This window comes from Schistocerca piceifrons, chromosome 8, assembly GCF_021461385.2.
Source record: "Schistocerca piceifrons isolate TAMUIC-IGC-003096 chromosome 8, iqSchPice1.1, whole genome shotgun sequence".
NCBI classification, from domain to species: Eukaryota; Metazoa; Arthropoda; class Insecta; order Orthoptera; family Acrididae; genus Schistocerca; species Schistocerca piceifrons.
Window position 1 is genome coordinate 331,049,855 of NC_060145.1, and position 13,272 is coordinate 331,063,126.

Below are 13,272 nucleotides of genomic sequence, written 5' to 3' on the forward strand. Positions count from 1 at the left end.
CAGTGCTTTACGTCCTCAGCCATGTCGCCGAAAAATGAACCACTTTTACGACATATCCCGTTCTTATTGGAGTGAGGCATGTTCGCATCGAGCATACAAGGCACGCCCCATCTTACCTTCTTATTGGTGGCTGCAGAGCGATAATTATTTACGACCTGCTCGGATTGTGGCAAGGAGAGCCAGGTACAGAGCGCGTCAAAAGGAGAATAATTTAAGTACCGAAGGGCGAAGTTCTACCACCATCCACGACACCATCCATGCCTCTGTCGTAAGCTGCCGCCTTCCGAAAAGAGTCTACCTTGCGCATTCCATGAAATGCAGGAAGATCTGCAGCGGATAGGCGCTTGGTGCAGGGAGTGGCAACTGACCCTTAACATAGACAAATGTAATGTATTGCGAATACATAGAAAGAAGGATCCTTTATTGTATGATTATATGATAGCGGAACAAACACTGGTAGCAGTTACTTCTGTAAAATATCTGGGAGTATGCGTACGGAACGATTTGAAGTGGAATGATCATATAAAAGTAATTGTTGGTAAAGCGGGTACCAGGTTGAGATTCATTGGGAGAGTCCTTAGAAAATGTAGTCCATCAACAAAGGAGGTGGCTTACAAAACACTCGTTCGACCTGTACTTGAGTATTGCTGATCAGTGTGGGATCCGTACCAGATCGGGTTGACGGAGGGGATAGAGAAGGTCCAAAGAAGAGCGGCGCGTTTCGTCACAGGGTTATGTTTAGCAAACTCAAGTGGCAGACTCTGCAAGAGAGGCGCTCTGCATCGCGGTGCAGCTTGCTCGCCAGGTTTGGAGAGGGTGCGTTTCTGGATGAGGTATCGAATATATTGCTTCCCCCTACTTATACCTCCCGAGGAGATCACGAATGAAAAATTAGAGAAATTCGAGCACGCACGGAGGCTTTCAGACAGTCGTTCTTCCCGCGAACCATACGCGACTGGAACAGAAAAGGGAGGCAATGACAGTGGCACGTAAAGTGCCCTCCGCCACACACCGTTGGGTGGCTTGGGGAGTATAAATGTAGATGTAGATGTACCAATGGATGAATATGCGTCCAAGATGACAAGCGAGGAACGCCCCGTTGAGCAGTAGCAACAAAAATCCGACGTCGTGGGAACGGAGACGAGTATGGAAATCGGCCGGCTGATGGTACCGACGGCTGCTTTTGTCCCATACTTCGAAGACGACGGGGATTCCAGAAAGCATTCGGATATGGAAATGGATGAACAATAGCGCAAACAGAGGTCACCAGAACGGCAAAAGAAAAGACGTCGCACAGTGTCGGACGATTGCTTTCTCTGTACGTGAGACGATGAACGAGAACAGGCAGACGGCACAGTAGGGAGTGCTGGAGTCTCCGACGACGACCAACATTATACCATCGAATTTGAAGGCCTTCTTTCCACCATCGACCTTTCAGGCAAATCCCCAGGATGTCCCAAAACTGGACACAGTAGAGAAAGACATGGTCATAATAGCAGAGGCTAAGAAGGTCCGCCCGCATGAGTCATCTTGGCAAAACTGGGTCGACGATGGAAACTCCAGCCGTCTGCACCCATGGTAATCACGGTTGAAGCAATACCCCCACGGAACCCACTTTGTAACCGACGATGGCCGACTCACTGTAGCCACCGATGTAGAGCACACCGACCAGGACAATGTGTGCCTAACACGCACAGTCCACAATACATAAGACGTCAAAAGGCGTTCCGCATCACATCCATTAATTCTAATATCATGCGATCCCCGATCAAGACGACCTTACCTGCTGATACACTACATGTGGCAGATACAGGTATTGCTACACTCCTGGAAATGGAAAAAAGAACACATTGACACCGGTGTGTCAGACCCACCATACTTGCTCCGGACACTGCGAGAGGGATGTACAAGCAATGATCACACGCACGGCACAGCGGACACACCAGGAACCGCGGTGTTGGCTGTCGAATGGCGCTAGCTGCGCAGCATTTGTGCACCGCCGCCGTCAGTGTCAGCCAGTTTGCCGTGGCATACGGAGCTCCATCGCAGTCTTTAACACTGGTAGCATGCCACGACAGCGTGGACGTGAACCCTATGTGCAGTTGACGGACTTTGAGCGAGGGCGTATAGTGGGCATGCGGGAGGCCGGGTGGACGTACCGCCGAATTGCTCAACACGTGGGGCGTGAGGTCTCCACAGTACATCGATGTTGTCGCCAGTGGTCGGCGGAAGGTGCACGTGCCCGTCGACCTGGGACCGGACCGCAGCGACGCACGGATGCACGCCAAGACCGTAGGATCCTACGCAGTGCCGTAGGGGACCGCACCGCCACTTCCCAGCAAATTAGGGACACTGTTGCTCCTGGGGTATCGGCGAGGACCATTCGCAACCGTCTCCATGAAGCTGGGCTACGGTCCCGCACACCGTTAGGCCGTCTTCCGCTCACGCCCCAACATCGTTCAGCCCGCCTCCAGTGGTGTCGCGACAGGCGTGAATGGAGGGACAAATGGAGACGTGTCGTCTTCAGCGATGAGAGTCGCTTCTGCCTTGGTGCCAATGATGGTCGTATGCGTGTTTGGCGCCGTGCAGGTGAGCACCACAATCAGGACTGCATACGACCGAGGCACACAGGACCAACACCCGGCATCATGGTGTGGGGAGCGATCTCCTACACTGGCCGTACACCACTGGTGATCGTCGAGGGGACACTGAATAGTGCACGGTACATCCAAACCGTCATCGAACCCATCGTTCTACCATTCCTAGACCGGCAAGGGAACTTGCTGTTCCAACAGGACAATGCACGTCCGCATGTATCCCGTGCCACCCAACGTGCTCTAGAAGGTGTAAGTCAACTACCCTGGCCAGCAAGATCTCCGGATCTGTCCCCCATTGAGCATGTTTGGGACTGGATGAAGCGTTGTCTCACGCGGTCTGCACATCCAGCACGAACGCTGGTCCAACTGAGGCGCCAGGTGGAAATGGCATGGCAAGCCGTTCCACAGGACTACATCCAGCATCTCTACGATCGTCTCCATGGGAGAATAGCAGCCTGCATTGCTGCGAAAGGTGGATATACACTGTACTAGTGCCGACATTGTGCATGCTCTGTTGCCTGTGTCTATGTGCCTGTGGTTCTGTCAGTGTGATCATGTGATGTATCTGACCCCAGGAATGTGTCAATAAAGTTTCCCCTTCCTGGGACAATGAATTCACGGTGTTCTTATTTCAATTTCCAGGAGTGTATTTTACGGGAAGTACACGTCGACGAATTCCCGTTCCTCTATGGTTATGACAACTCGATGTCACCAGCTTCAGAAACTGGTAGTGGAATAGCGCTACTTCTTAAGGAAGGACATCACCGACTAAACACAGCAAGTGGAATGGCTGTAGCGGTACTTGGAGTGCGGCTTATCGACGTCTACGCGCCGTAAGGCACGGATAAACGAAGAGAACGATCACGCTTCTTCATGGAAGAAATAGTCCCGCTCTTTCTATGACGGCACGCTCATTACATCCTCGGGGGGCGACTTCAACAATATGCTGGCGCCGAAGAATCAGGTCCCACATTATAACGGGTGCCCAGAACTGAGTACGTTGGTACAAGATCTGTCGTTGGTAGATTCATGGGAACATATCCATGGGGACGGAAATGGGTATTCGTATGTAACTAACTTCTCCACCAGCAGGGATTGATCGCGCGCCACTTCTAACTGACATCCTCAATGCAGGACTATAGCCTGCTGCCTTCACCGACCACCCGGTATATATCTGCAAGATCGCCCTCCAAAGGCATCAGGTGTGGCTAAGCCACGGCTTATGAAAAGTGAATATGGCCCACCTTAAAGCTCTAGAGTGTCACCATGTTATTAAAGAAGTCTGGCGATCTTGTGACAGACGTCGACGTATATACATATCATACGACTTTACGTTGGTGGTTGGAATGTAACAAACCGGCGATACGGCGTGCATTGATTTCGTCGGTACCTGAACATTCACAGTGGAGACAGCAAACTTTAAACCTCTGTTTCACGGTATTACTAGAATGTACCAACCGGATCCCCTCTCCTGAACGACAATGGCGGTTCAACGAGCCATGGGCCGAATTATTGCTATTATGCATTCTCATCTGGCAGGAGAGGCGGTCCGCGCGAGGATACTACATCGGGTCGTGGGCGAACGCCCTTCGATGCATCCTGCGCCCGAACATAAGCGGCGCCGCAGAGCCCTATTACGTTCCAATGACATGGCGAATACATTCGTTGACCATTACGCTCGTTTATACGCCGAAGAAGAACATGGCAGGCCTGCCCTACAAGATGTTGCTCACACGCCGTTTGGGACGCTCGATCAAGAGGCGGAGGCAATACTACGGGACAAAATTGACGAGGACGAAGTGCTAGAAGTGATAGGCAAAGGAGCGCCCCTTAGAGTTCTAACGAACCTTGGTGCCTCACTGCTGGACCGAAATCTGCTGCGAACTAATGTCTCTCGACGTGCCACATCCGCCTAACTTTGTACAGGGGCTGATCATCCCATTATAAAAATCTTCATGCGGTACACGGCTTAGAGACTACCGCCCACTAACACTACTTAACAGTGATTTTAATATTTTTACCAGATTGATGGAGGCATGGCTTACAAGAATACTGCATCGCTTGATGTCACTTGACCAGATATTTCTAGTCGACAATAGCAGCGTCCAAGCGGCACGCGGCGAATACCGCGATTCGGTCGCACTGGCGAAAGCATGTCAACTACGTGGAGCTCTGACATCCATAGATTTCAACCGAGCCTTTGACAGTGTCAGCCATACCTACATTCCGAAAGTGTTAACGTAAATGATGTTTCTGCAGCCCCACACTGCCACGACGACTACAAGGGGCCACCTCCAAAGTGCTTATTAATCGCCGATTGGTGGGGCCCCTTACTATTCCGAGATCAATGCGACAAGATTGTCCCTTATCCACGATAATATATGTAAAACACTTGAGAAGACTTACGATGTGGGGACACACTTTTCAGTGCAAGTATACAGACAAGCTATTACTGGTGGTGCCGACTGGCAACGACACAAATGCGGCGTTGGACTGATCAACAGATATGGCGCTGCTACTGGTAGCTGTGTGAACGTAGACAAATCGGTCGCCCTGAATGTTGGTACTGTAGTACCTGCTGACTGGGGTGTATGGTTCAAATGGCTCTGAGCACTATGGGACTTACCGTCTGAGGTCATCAGTCCCCTAGAACTTAGAACTCCTTAAACCTAACTAAGCTAAGGACATCACACACATCCATACCCGAGGCAGGATTCGAACCTGCGACTGTAGCGATCGCGCGGTTCCAGACTGTAGCGCCTAAAACCGCTCGGCCACTGCGGCCGGCTGACTGCGTTGTACTCTTCCAGATGCAGGACAGTACAAAATGTCTGGGGATCGTCTTTGCAAATGACGTGAGACCGCCTTCGACGTGATTCAACGGGTCGCCTACATAAATATATACTTGGCGTCGCGTATCCCCCATTAGGCACAGATTCTTCCGATGCGGACGATGATCGCTCGACGCATACTGGCAGCGCGGGATTACTCTTCAAGATCCAGTATGATGCCATGATCCTACCCACACGCCTCAGGTTCGTACACGTTCACGATCGTACGGTGGCCCTTTATCTCAGCACGATGTTGAAAATGTGGGATGGACAACAGCCGAATTTGTCGGGACTCTTGATAGACAAACTAACAACAGGTGCTCCAATTGCACCAGTGACTATAAAGAACATTTTTGAACCATTTCATCATATCAGAGATTTTTTGTCCTTGAATGCAGTTACGTTATGAAAGATCTCCCGGCCAGTTGGCCGCTGACAGCGCGAGATATCTATCGAATACTCACGAGCAGGAGCCCCGCCAACCCTGTGGAAGCGCAGCCCCCCGCAATCTACTGGCTGGTGATGTGGCGAACAGTTCACCATACCACCCTTGGCACAGAAACACGAACGACGCGGTAGCTGGTATTTAACGGTAAACAAGTCATCGGATCCTGTCTCCACGCCATCAATATGCTGAACTACCCGTTATGCTAAGTGTGTCAGGTCAGAGACGACCACGCCCACCGTCTTATGTGCGGTCCCTCTGCGGAACTGAGGCATCTACTGAAGAAGACGATTTCCTTCCTTCTCCGTGTAGGACAGCAAGCCATTGACCCTACGACTTTTCTTTTTCTGGACAGAACTTACTACGTACGAGCCAAGACGAACGCGGTGATATGGATATGAGTACAAGCGGTGCATTACCTGCTTCGCGACCGCCCGAAGAATGTGCTGGACTTCTGGAACCACTTGCATAAACGATATACGGAAATTGTGTACAACCAGAAATACCAACAATATTTTTCTAATTTCGTGAGGAGTGCATTGCGAGATCCCCCACGCAGTTGGAATGTACTGGGTATGAGAAGCTGATGTTGAACACGATGAAGAGGGATACACTGGCCATGACGAAACGGTTATCTCCCCAGCTGTAAGAAACGACGTTCCCACAGGCAGCAGAGCCAGCGAGGACCGCGCTTATACTCACACACTAGTAGAGTTTTTTCCCGCTTTTTATTTGAGAACACGTATTATTTCCCTAGTGAATGGCGCCCTGTGGATAACATCGTCGTAAACTCAAAAAGAAGTGTCTTTTGTTTCCTTTGAGTTATTTCATTTTCTTCTACTTATGAGCTGTAATAAATAAATGAATAAATAAATAAAGTTTTTAAATGCGAAAACATGCCTGGCTGCATTATGAGGTACAACAGTTGAGCCGTGGTAAAATTTGCTGTTTGAAGAGTGCGCCGGAGCGCGTTGTGTAATGCAGTCGACCTCCGTTTCTGGCGTTGGCGCCGCTGTGGCAATCGCAGGTTTGGTGTCTCCCTCTGGTGGGAAAGGGGAAAGGTAGCCTGTTCACGTGCATTTAAGGGGCGCTATGAGCTCGCTAGGCGGCAGGCGATCATTGTAGGCAAAACCACCCCTTCCTTCCGCCTCCTTGATTTCTATCTCACCGTCTATGGCCGTCCCATTGCCCTCACTCCCACCCTTAAGTACCTTGGCGTCACCCTCGACCGTCGCCTCTCCTGGACTCCCCATCTCCAGACAATCCAAGCCAAGGCACGTTCCCGCCTCCATCTCCTCAAGCTCCTTTCCGGCCGTACGTGGGGTCTGGACCCCTCCACCATCCTCCACACCTATAAATCCCTCATCCGCCCTATCCTTTGTTATGCCCATCCAGCATGGATCTCCGCTCCCCCTACCTTTTATAAATCCCTTCAAATCCTTGAACGCCATGCTCTCTGCCTCGCCTATCGCATCCGTCTCCCCTCCCCCACGCGGATCCTGTATGATCTCATCCCCTTCCCCCACCTCCTCCTTTTCCTTGAAAGGATACGGATCCTGTACACCTCCCGTAAACTTGATCCTCCTCACCCGCTCGTATCCCCGATCCTCTCCCGTCCCCGCCCGCTGCCGCGCCTGTATTCCCACGTCCCGCCCGGTCTCCATCTCTCCACCCTCCTTACCCTCTCCCAAGGTGGCTTTCGCCAGCTCCATCTCCCTGATGATGTCCTCGTCCCCTCCATCTACCCCTCCTATCAACTTTGACCCAGCCCCGCCCCTCACTTCCGGTGTCCTTTCCTTTCGGCACCCTCCCTCCCCTCTCTTCTCTTCCCTTCTTTTTTCCTTTTCCCAGTCCCCTCCCTCCCCCCTCTTCCCCCGGGCTTCCTCTCCCCCTTCCTCCCTCCCCCCTATCTCCCCTGCCCGTGGCATCTCTACTCTCCCCTCTCGCTCTCCCACTCCCCTTCCTCCTCCTCCTCTCTTGGCAGGTCCCCGGACTCGCACACGCAAAGTGAACATTCGCGCGCCGGAGATCATCGCCTTCTGTGTCTCGTGTGTGTGACGTCGTTTAGTGTTTTTGGTGTCCGCCGTCCCACTACTACGTTCACTTGTGCCGTCGGATTCGTCAGTGTTCTGTGCGCCGTGCCGACGTGTTTTCAGTATTGTTATCGTCACGTGTGAACGACTCCGTGTTTTTTGTGTCTCTGTGACCTCTCTCTTTTGCCCGTCACTTTGTATCATTATCATGCTCCGTTTCTTCTACTATTGTGAACGCTATGGCTGAAGAGCGGCGTAGTGTGCCGCTGCCAGCCTACCTGATTTTGTACAGGCTTTAAAATAACAATAAAGTAAAAAAAAAAAAAAAAACTCGCTAGGCGTCGAGTCTGGTCAGTTGGTCAGCCGGCTCAGTGTGGGGCAGTCAGTGTCTGTCTGTCGTCCGGAGTGCTAGTATGTGTTAGGCCGCCAGTCTGCTCGAGTTTGCTCAGGCAATGGGCATTGACGGTTGGATCGATCGGTTGGTCGGTCGCGCACTGGGACACAAGATGACTTGTCCGTCTTGAGCGTCGGCGCATGTGAGGTCGCCACGTCAGTCCATTGGGCCGCGCCGTATAGCTAGGGGTAGTGGCTTCGCGGCCGACACGAGAGCAACAGGAGCCAACCCACAACATCGGTCTCGCCGGCGCGAGCTGCGACGCCGTTAGACGGGAGATCGGCGCGCCTTCCTACGTCCGTTGAAGCGGCTGGCAGCGGACGGTTCGGGTGAGCGTTTTGGGGGTGCTGCGCCAGGTCTTTGCCAGTCATCGCAGTTTATTAGAAGTTAAGTGATTCGTGATATGTTGTTTCATTTGCTTGTTAAATTCTACTTGTTTTCTTGGTCAGTCTCTCGTCCCCAGTTTGCTCGTCTGTCTCTCGTCCGCTTTTGTTAGGCAGTTAGTGTTTGTCTGTCTGTCGGTCTGCGTATGTTAATAGCTGCCTGTGTCATGCTTGTCGGATTCGGTGTTAACGAATTTATTGCTTAAGATGTAAAGGCCGAATTCCTGAAATATGTTTTTATCTCACCCATCATCTTGAGAGACGCTATATATGTAATATAGAGCATGTTCGTACATTTTATGTAAGACTGCACTTCATGGGTTTTTATTTAAATGGTCATTTTAGTACATAAAGTTGCCACCCTGCCACCATAAGAGTTTTCTTTTAAAAACAAGTTGCACTTTCGGTGGCAAGTAATTTTTTTTAATGTGAGTGTTTTGTACCATTTCCATCCCTCCTACGGGGTGCATAGTTTATGTGTTGGTGTCAGTTGTTAAAATTTTTAGTTTAAAGTAATCTGATGTGTTGTAGATTTCCACCAGTGTAGTCTTTCAGAGGTTGTTGTGAGCGGTCGTGACTACGGCCGTGTTAAAAGGGAGCGGCAAGTTTCTCAGACCGAAAGCTCATACTGTCAAAAAAACAAAGTTATTTTTGTCTCTGAATGAATTGTAAATTGATATTTAGAGGGTGCTTTCTGATTATAATTTTTAAATTTTTTTTTTTTTTTTTTTTTTTTTTTTTTTTGTAAGAGAGGGTTTTTAGGAATAAAATTTCCATTTGTTGAAATTTAATTTGTTTTCATCAGTTACCTACTGGCAACTACATCCACGCTCACATAGTGTGTTTAAATCGTTAGTAAATAAATTCTTTAAGAAAGGATTTTGAAAGCAAATCCGTGGTTCAACAGTATTGGCGAGAAACGCGGCCACGAAGAGGGACGAAGTCCATTATTGTTTTGTACTTACGAAGCTGCTTATATCTATTATTTTTTCCACAATTCCACTTGTTCTCAAATTCGATTCCTTAATAATTGAAAAAAGTCCATTTGTATTTTTGTTTTAAATAAATGTGGGACAGCAAAAAGAAAGCGACCACTAGCGATAAGCAGGAAATCAGTCCTAGGCCCGGTCCGGCACAAATTTTCCTTTTCGTCATTCCATTATACAGCTGATGGTTGTCCACATTCACAATTGCGAGTAGATTTAATGTTACCTGTGGCTCAATGAGGCCGTGCCGTGCAGTGCGAAAATACAGGCCTGTACACCAGGCACTGTCAGGTGCGAAAATGTATTTCATAATTCCAGTTGATGTCGGCAGCTGAAGTCTGTATACGGTATTTTCGTGAAGCAGACCTTAAGTCGAAAAAATCAAATCAGTTTTGTTGTTGTTGTTGTTGTTGTGTTCTTCAATCCTGAGACTGGTTTGATGCAGCTCTCCATGCTACTCTATCCTGTGCAAGCTGCTTCGTCTCCCAGTACGTACTGCAGCCTACATCCTTCTGAATCTTAGTGTAATCATCTCTTGGTCTCCCTCTACGATTTTTGCCCTCCACGCTGCCCTCCGATATTAAATTGGTAATCCCTTGATGCCTCAGAACATGTCCTACCAACCGATCCCTTCTTCTAGTCAAGTTGTGCGACAAACTCCTCCCCAATTCTATTCAATACCTCCTCATTAGTTATGTGAACTACCCATCTAATCTTCAGCATTCTACTGTAGCACCACATTTCGAAAGCTTCTATTTTCTTGTCCAACCTACTTATCGTGCATGTTTCACTTCCATACATGGCTACACTCCATACAAATACTTTCAGAAACGACTTCCTGACACTTAAATCTATACTCGATGTTAACAAATTTCTCTTCTTCAGAAACACTTTCCTTGCAATTGCCAGCTTACATTTTATATCCTCTCTACTTCGACCATCATCAGTTATTTTGCTCCCCAAATAGCAAAACTCCTTTACTATTTTAAGTGTCTCATTTCCTAATCTAATTCCCTCAGCATCACCCGACTTAATTCGACTACATTCCATTACCCTCGTTTTGCTTTTGTTGATGTTCATCTTATACCCTCCTTTCAAGACACTGTCCATTCCGTTCAACTGCTCTTCCAAGTCCTTTGCTGTCTCTGACAGAATTAGTGTCATCGGCGAACCTCAAAGTTTTTATTTCTTCTCCATGGATTTTAATACCTACTCCGAATTTTTCTTTTTTTTTTTCCTTTACTTCTTTCTGAATATGCAGATTGAATAACATCGGGGAGAGGCTACAACCCTGTCTCACTCCCTTCCCAACTGCTGCTTCCCTTTCACGCCCCTCGACTCTTATAACTGCTATCTGGTTTCTGTAAAAATTGTAAATAGCCGTTCGCTCCCTGTATTTTACCCCTGCCACCTTCAGAATTTGAAAGAGGGTATTCCAGTCAACATTGTCAAAAGCTTTCTCTCAGTCTACAAATGCTAGAAACGTAGGTTTTCCTTTTCTTTATCTAAGATAAGCCGTAGGGTCAGTATTGCCTCAAGTGTTCCAATATTTCTACGGAACCCGAACTGATCTTCCCCGAGATCGGCTTCTACTAGTTTTTCCATTCGTCTGTAAAGAATTCGCATTAGTATTTTGCAGCCGTGACTTATTAAACTGATAGTTCGGTAATTTTCACATCTGTCAACACCTGCTTTCTTTGGGATTGGAATTATTATATTCTTCTTGAAGTCTGAGGGTATTTCGCCTGTCTCACACATTTTGCTCACCAGATGGTAGTTTCGTCAGGACTGGCTCTCCCAATGTTGTCTGTAGTTCTAATGGAATGTTGTCTACTCCCGGGGCCTTGTTTCGACTTAGATCTTTCAGTGCTCTTTCAAACTCTTCACGCAGTAGCCTATCTCACATTTCATCTTCATGTACATACTCTTCCATTTCAATAATATTGCCCTCAAGTACGTCGCCCTTGTATAGACCCTCTATATACTTCTTCCACCTTTCTGCTTTCCCTTCTTTGCTTGGAACTGGGTTTCCATCTGAGCTCTTGATATTCATACAAGTGGGTCTCTTCTCCAAAGGTCTCTTTAATTTTCCTGTAGGCAGTATTTATATCTGATCGTTCCCATTGGCGCCACAGTAGACTCAGTTTCCAGGAGGTCATTAAAGCCTGTTCTACGCTAGAGGTAAAAATTGACTGCGCGCTGGGGTGCACTTCACGCGCCTGTGTGTGAATCAGCCACCAACCACATTGTATGTCAGTGATCAATTGACTGTGCCATCTGTGGAGTCGGGTCGTGTTTGACAAAGTTCTCGAGTGCATTACGTGTTCCCACCTCGCTCCGCGTGAGGTTACGTCCAGAACTGTCGAACATGACTTATGGTGCTCGAGGCATGAAGTTACATGGTCAGTGTTATGTGACGCTCATCCTTATCCAAATGAGCTAACGCTCCATCTGTAAAGGTGACGCGTCACTCCACACGAAAATTGCGTATTGTCGACTATGTAATCCAACAGCAGTGTCAGGGACACATTAGCAACACTGCTGGTCTCTATTGCGCAGTAATGTTTGTTGCGAGTGTTTACACGGGGCGAAAGCGAGCTAGTGCACTTGACCGTGGCTCCTCTGCATTTACACTGTATAAACATAAAAATGAGCAGGAAAAAGAGAAATCGGGCTTTATGGATACGTTCTTCTTTAAGTTAACAAACTGCTTCCGCATCTTTAACGCCGTGAACTAATGTTGGTTACATACCTTTTCGAGAATGACGAAACACGATACTGAATGTCCTTTAAAAACTTTTGTCGAAGAGTTGGTAAGCTTAATACCATATTAAAGACTATATGCCAGTTACAATCAGATTGACGACCGCCCTTCAGTGTTTTGCTACAGGTGATACCTGCAGAAGTTTGATATATTCCTTTCTAAACTGTACTTCTCATCTGTATGGCTGTCGGTACAAGACGTTTGCAACACTGTGATGGAACGAATCAAGGAAATTATGTTATTAGTTTGAAATAAAATTAATTAGTTACCTTAAAACTTTTTCGTGGTCCACCATTACAACGATGGAACTACAATTTTCATAAATGCGGTACACCTACGACTAGGGTTATGGAACGTGGAAAGTAATGTACGCAAATACCGTAATTAAAAAAAAGATAATTGGTAAGCTTCTCCTCAGTGAACACGGAAACATACATGATAATGAGTCTTCAAAAAGCTTTGAAGTCTTATGTACCCAAGTAGGGCCAGCCGGGGTGGCCGAGTGGTTCTAGGCGCTACAGTCTGGAACCACGCGACCGCTACGGTCGCAGGTTCGAATCCTGCCTCGGGCATGGCTGTGTGTGATGTCCTTAGGTTAGTTAGGTTTAAGTAGTTCTAAGTTCCAGGGGACTGATGACCTCAGAAGTTAAGTCACATAGTGCTCAGAGCCATTTGAACCTAAGCAGGATAAAATTATGGCTCACTACTGCGTATCTTCTACTACGACGGTAGTGCCGATAACTACTTTTTCGGATTTCGATCTTTGTGTGTGTTACGAGGGCGTACTGAAAAGTAATACCTCCGAATTATTCCTTCTATTTTCTGTAGATTTTGACAGA